Source organism: Benincasa hispida, chromosome 11, assembly GCF_027475165.1.
Source record: "Benincasa hispida cultivar pf3 chromosome 11, pf3_genome.v1.1, whole genome shotgun sequence".
In the NCBI taxonomy this organism is placed as follows: domain Eukaryota; kingdom Viridiplantae; phylum Streptophyta; class Magnoliopsida; order Cucurbitales; family Cucurbitaceae; genus Benincasa; species Benincasa hispida.
The window spans coordinates 21,859,583-21,866,826 of record NC_143488.1 but is presented as its reverse complement, the minus strand read 5'-3'; the positions used below and the strand labels follow the sequence as shown (position 1 = coordinate 21,866,826).

The following is a 7,244-nucleotide window of genomic DNA, read 5'->3' as shown; positions in this document are numbered from 1 at the left end:
TTCTTTTTTTCTTATAAGCAAGAAGCTATGAAGGACATGATGAACAAAGAAAAAGTAATAATAAACTGAAAATAAAATACAGTAATAATAGATATAAAGTAAATACATGTAAAGGTAGACAAACATTCATATGAGAAAAACATAATAAAAAATAAAAACAAGAACAGTTGTAAGTTTTCCAATATACCTTTTTTTTCTCACTCTCTATTTTTCAAGGTGTTTTAAGAGAGAAGAAGAGGGCTAAAGGTTGGAATTCATAACACATCACTTGTTGTATGAGGTGTAAATCCTTGAGATAAAAAGTCTACCAAATGTAGCATCCAACTAAGTTAGCACTTTTTTTATTCTGTGTTTGTGATGCAGAGTTGAGTCCATATGTCTAGAGTATCTGGTGTAATTTTTTTTTATCTCTAAATATCTGCTTTTTTTTTAACTTTTTTATTCAATAATTCTATCCATTTTGTGTTGAATAAAATATAGATTGCAATTTTTTTTCTTTCAATTTTTTGGATAATGACCAACGATTAATCTACTACATTTCTTGTAGGAATATAGTTAAATAAAATGAATAAAAGAGAAATCAAAACTTTTTATTCCTAATTTTTTTTCCATGAATTTCATAATCATCTTCTTTTTTTCTTCTACCTAGTGTTGCTTTGTATTTTTACTTTGTTTTGAATTTTTTTAATTGAATCTCTCCCATCATCTAAACAGCTAATAGAATGGCACCACATTTCTTCATAATTTTACTTTCAATTTTTCCAAAATTTGGAGGATCATTAGAGAACAATTCTTCATTTTTCACTATTTCTTTTTTATTATGTATTGTATACTACTCAACTACGTACATACTTTTTCAAATATTATTAATACTCATTTGATATGTGAATTCAATTAAACAAAAATATGTGTTACAAATTGTATAAACATTGCACTTAATGTAAACAAAATACTATTATTTATATAATCAACAACCCTACAATATACTTTAATAGTCATAAGTCTTATAATAGTAGAAAGTGATTGTCGAAGTTGATTATCAAATATGATTTTTGCTAGAGTTTCTAGTTGGAAATGGTTATCAAAGCTTGAAATTGGTTGCATGGACGTGGTATTGGAGTTGGTAGACGGAGTTTGTTTTCGAAGGTGGTTTTCGGAGCCCAAATTAGTCGTCAAAGTTGGTCGCGCGAAGATAGTTATCAAAGTTGATCGTCGAAGATAATTTTTGTTGGAGTTTGTAGCCGAAGGTGGTTGTGGAAGATCGAAATTGATCACATAAAGGTGGTAATAGAGTTGGTTGTAGGATTTTTTTCATCAAAGGTGTTTGTTGAAGCCTGATGTTGATCATTGGAGTCACTCACACGTAAGTGGTCATCGAAATTGGTTTTCATCGGAGTTTGTAGTCATAGATGATTGTCGAAGCCTACGAAGGTGGTTGTCGAAGTTGATTATCGGAGTTTGTTATCGGAGATGGTTGTCGGAGCCCAAAATTGGTCGTCGAAGTTGGTCGTACGAAGTTATCGTCAGAGTTGGGTCAACGAAGTTTGTCATCAGAGGTGGTTCCCAGAGCCTGATACTAGTCATTAACTCTTTGTTTGGCCTACAACTTTAAATGTCGGTGGAATTGAGTGGTATATTTTACCAACTCACCCCAACTCTCCCTTCTTCCCATGTTTTTAATGGTTCCACCTATCGGTCACTGTCACACACCGAAAACTAACTTTGGGCTCCGACAACAACCTCCGATGATAACTCCGGTGACCAATTCTGGGCTCTGACAACCACCTCCGATGAAAATTCCGGCGACAAAAATCCAGACTCTAATAACCACCTCCGATGACAGTTCTGGTGACCAACTCCGAGCTCCGACAACTTTCAACCGACCAACTCTGACAACCACCTTCGATGACCCAACTTCGACGACCATCTTCACGCTACTAACTCTGACGACCAATCGACTCTGAAAACAAACTTCGATGACCAACTCTGACAACCACCTTCGTAGGCTCTAAAAACCACCTCCAACTAAAACTCCAATGAAAATCACCAACTCGAGGCTTCAACAACCACCTTCGACGACAAACTTTGACAACCAACTTTAATACCACCTTCATGCGACTAACTTCGGCCTCCGACAGTCACTTCTGACTACAATCTCCAGTGAAAATCATCTTCGATGATCAACTTCGACGACCACATTTGCTTGACCAACTCTGGGATTTGAAAACCACCTCTAATGAAAAACTTCGACAATCAATTCCAATACACCTTCATGTGACCAACTTCAGGCTCCAACAACCACCTTCGACTACAAACTCTAACAAAAAATCAATTTCGATAATTAACTTTAATAACCACTTTTGTAACGACCCGACCCCCTAGGACTCAAGTTAGGCCGTTACTAAACACATACATGCATGGAACTTAAAACTACATCCTTTTATAGTGAAATAATTGCTAAATAAATAAGTTGAACTCAAAAGACCTTCATTAAATTTAGATATTAAAAAACAGACGATAGGGTACCCACAAATCATAAATGATAATAAATAGGTCTGAAAACAAATCTTAATAGTAAGTTTCAAACATCAAGTTGAAAGTTGAAAAACATGGAAAGAGATCTAAATATCATGAACGGAAGTATAACACTGGTCCCCAGTGGCTCGTTCAAGGATTCCTCCTGTCATTCGCCAATGCGTCCTTGCCCTTATTTGAAACATAAACATGAGAAAGGGTGAGTATAAAATACTCAGTAAGTAACCTCACTACTGGAGTTGGGTTAGGCATATATGTCCTCTAGATGCCTACCTCTGTTGGAACATAAAAATTACTTTAGTCCTCATAGGCCATATACATACATGCAAAATTGGTTTCTATCCTACTGTAGTTAAGTATGCCCACTACCTCTGGTGAATCATAAAGAAAACACAATATCTGGTGAATCCCGAAAGAAATACAATATCTGGTGAATCCTGAAGGAAACACAATCTGGTGAATCCCGAAGGAAACACACTCTGGTGAATCCCGAAGGAAACACAATACCTAGTAGGCATCCAACTAATCAGTAAAGACACTATCACAATCTCAACATCACAATAATTATAATATGGTTTTATAACATACATATACACCTCAACATCATGGCTATACATCATGCATATATGCCTCTATATCCTCATATCAAATACACCTTCAGTGAATCAAGTATCACCTCTTACTAGCATGCAAGTCTCTACGTGCGCAAATAAATCTTTCAGATTCTCAAACAAGAACATATATTGGTCATACTATACTATCCATCTATCATGTTATCGTTTTGTCATAATATTCATCTATCATGCTAGCATATATCTAGTGTCTTTCCTGTGGGTAGTTCCAATAGTAAGATTACTTACTTTGATATTAGGTTGAACCAAAAAGCAATTGAATCTTTGTGAAATTCTTGAATCCTTAATCGAGCCAAATATTTGAGCAACTAACCCCTTCTAATCTCCACAATTTTTGAATTAAATCCTAATACATAAACCAAAATAAAATTTAACCTTTAAGTTCCCACCTAAGTGTTTAATCACGGCAAAATCAGCAACAAAACTTAATAACTTAATTCCTGTAAAGTATATTCGAACCGAACAAGTCACAAAGCCCCAAATGTTACCAAAATTCTTGCCGAAATCACCTTAACTATGCTTGACAGCAAGCTAACGACCTTTTAAACTCCTTCAAACTTTCAAATTCAATCTTCAAAATCACGATTGAAATGATAATTACACACGTTATTTACTGGGTATTCAAGATCCTCAACAAAACCATGAAAATCATTTAGATCTTATCCCAAAACTACAAACCTCACGACGGCGTTCGACAAAGGACAACGACTGGAAGAGAGGAGGACCAAGGATGAGAAGATCCGGCGACATGAAGGTTGGAATGGCGCGGTTGCAACTTGACGGAGGAAAGGATGTGGACGTCAATGGTGCGGCAACCGAAATTCGTCTAAACTAGAGAGAAAGTGAGAAAGTGAGAAAGTGGGGGTTTGAAAATTCCATATTTCTTTTCTTTTTAATTATCCACCACACAAATATATATATAATATTATTTCTTTCCCTTTTCTTAAATTCCAAAATCCTTATATATAAATATATATATATTTCCTTTTCTTAATAAATATGTCATATCAAACTCAAATCTTTCACCTCTTCTCCAATTAATTAAATAAACCTAAAAGTAAATTCAGCAACTTTAAATCACTTCTTTCCAAAAATTCTAAATCCCAAAATTTAAATTCTAACTTTCCAAATTACATTGAATCCAACTTTACAAATCTTTTTAAGTACTTGATTTAATTACTTCCAAATAATCAATTACCTTTTTCTAATTCTTTAATTAAATTTTGGATCCAAGTTCCAATATTAAAGAGGGTAAAAACTTAAAACCACAATTTCTTCTTTTTCCTTTCAAATTTCATAAAAACTCAATATTTCTTATACAAATAATTCAATTATCCCTTCAAATTAATTTAAAACTCATACTCAAAGAATCCACATTAATCAATAAAACTTCTTCAACTGTAACAATTTGTTTCCAAATTCCAAAGATTAGGAAACTAAAACTCAGCAATTTGAGATAATTAACTTAAATTTTCCTAAAAATATCGGGATGTTACATTCTTCCCATCTTTAGAACTTTAATCCTCGAAGAAAGTACAAATCTCGAAGAGCTTTTGGTACTTAATCCTCACCTCATCTTCTCGCTTTCGAGTTGCTTCATCGATCCAGGTGAATAGTATTTCAAACTTCAATTGTCCATAAAATTCTATACCTCCTTTCATATAACATCTCCAAGTTTTCGAAGGAAAACCAATTGAAGTCGATTTCAAATGCTTGCAACCAAAGAACTCTTAACATAGGAAACCAAACCAACTTAGCCTTTGACCTCAAAATATTAATTTTCTTTATCCTATCAAAATAATAAAACCTTCATTGATTTTATTTTCCTCCCACTTATCTTCGTTAATATCAATAAGTTAAAGGTTCTTTTTTTCAATTTCCAAGTGAAACATACTCTCTATACCAAAATATGTAATCACTTCCAACCCTTGAATAAAAAAAGTTTCAAAACAAAAATAGTAATCATAAAGCATATTATTTAGAGTTCAAAAAACTATATCAGATACCCCAGACATATGAACTCAACTCTGCACACCAACCACAAACAGATGAACTCCACATATATATAAACTTTACAGACATGAGCTTCAGACATCCTATCACAGCTCGATGCCCCAAAAAACCCCTAAGTGATAATAACAATGGACCACACACTTGTTGACAGTGTTGGATAAGAACATAGGTAATTACAAATATAACAATGCAAAAGAATTGGTAGATATAACAAAATTTAGATTTTGCTTTCGAAATCTATTAGTGTTAGATCATATCGCTAGCAGGAGTCTATCAATGATAGATTATATTACTAGTAGAAGTCTATTAGCGATAAAGTCTATCACCGATGGATTTTGCTATATTTCAATTCTTTAAAATGTTGTTATATACTTAATTATTGTCCCTAAAAATGCTATTCAATGAAATTACCCTAAGAATTATCACATAATGGACTATTTCGTCCCATATCAAATTTTAAATATACAAAATATATGTCACTTTACAAAGTACTGCAATTAATTGTCAACAATTGCCAACATAAACATAGTTGAACTAACATAATTTTATCTCAATAATAAATATTTAACTCAATAATTATTACAAGTTTCTTCCAAAGAAATAATTATTACATGATTAATTATATTTAATGTTAAAAATGTCAAAAGTCTTGTATTGTCACGAATTTTGCTTCTTTAATTATGTGAAATTTAAATCAGTTAATTTATAATCTTAGAATATGAAACGTTTTATTTTGTTTATATCTTAAATTACATTAATGAAGTCAATAGTTATTGCACATCTAATCATTCTTATTGAAAAAAAAAAAAAAAAAAAAAAAAAAGTCTTGTTTTCTCATAAAATTTTTGAAGTACTAAATCTCACTACTTTTACTTCTTCAATTATATGTAATTTAAAATGTTAGAATTAGAATATGAAAAAATTTTCATTTTATTTATGTATAGTATTACAACAAATTATTACGTTTAGTTATATATAATATAATATCTTTAATCTATAACTCTAAATATCTGCTTTTTGTTTTGAAATTTTTTTATTCAATAATTCTATCTATTTGTGTTGAATAAAATACAGATTACAATTTTTTATTTTAATTTTTAATTTTTTTTTTTATTTTTGGATAATGACCAGCGATTAACCTACAACATTTCTTGCAGGAATATAGTTAAATAAAATGGAAAAAAAAAAAAAGAGAAATCAAAACTTTTTATTCCTAATTTTTCTCCCTGAATTTCATAATCTTCTTTTTTTTTCAACCTATTGTTGCTTTGTATTTTTACTTTGTTATGAATTTTTTTTAATTGAATCTCCCATGTCATCTGAGTAGCTAATAGAATGCCACCACATTTCTTCAATAATTTTACTTTCATTTCGTCCAAAATTTGGAGAATATTAGAGAACAAATCTTCATTTTTTACTATTTCTTTTTTATTATGTGTTACATACTACTCGACTATATACATACTTTTCCAAATATGATTAACACTCATGTGATATGTTAATTCAACTAAATAAAAATATGTTTTACAAATTGTATAAACATTGCACTTAATGTAGGCAAAATACTATTATTTATATAATCAACAACTCTACGACATATGTCATAAGTCTTATAATAGTCGAAAGTGGTTGTCGTAGTTGATTATTAAATATGATTTTTGCTAGAGTTTGTAGTTGAAGGTGATTGTCAGAGCTTGAAATTGGTCGCATGAAGGTGGTATTGGACTTGGTGGATGGAGTTTGTCGTCGGAGGTGGTTTTCAAAGCCCAAAGTTGGTCGCGCGAAGGTAGTTATCGAAGTTGATCGTCGAAGATAATTTTTTTTGGAGTTTGTAGTTGAAGGTGGTTGTCGAAGCACGAAGTTGATCACATGAAAATGGTAATAGAATTGGTTGCAGGAGTTTTTTCATCAGAGGTAGTTGTCGAAGTCCGAAGTTGGTCGTTGGAGTTACTCGCTCGTAAATGGACATCAAAATTGGTTGTCATCAGAGTTTATAGTCAGAGATGGTTGTCGAAGCCTACGAAGGTGGTTGTCGAAGTTGATTATTGGAGTTTGTTGTCAAAG

General features: G+C 31.9%; 1 long non-coding RNA gene across 1 annotated transcript; it reads right to left on the bottom strand.

Moving 5' to 3' along the window:
• Positions 1-2,466: 2,466 nt before the first annotated feature.
• LOC150032474 (uncharacterized) lies at positions 2,467-4,055 on the bottom strand. The gene is made up of 2 exons (XR_016524707.1): positions 3,846-4,055; positions 2,467-2,706 (listed from the first exon to the last, which is right to left on the bottom strand). It is a non-coding gene; the product is annotated as an uncharacterized LOC150032474 (long non-coding RNA).
• Positions 4,056-7,244: the final 3,189 nt, after the last annotated feature.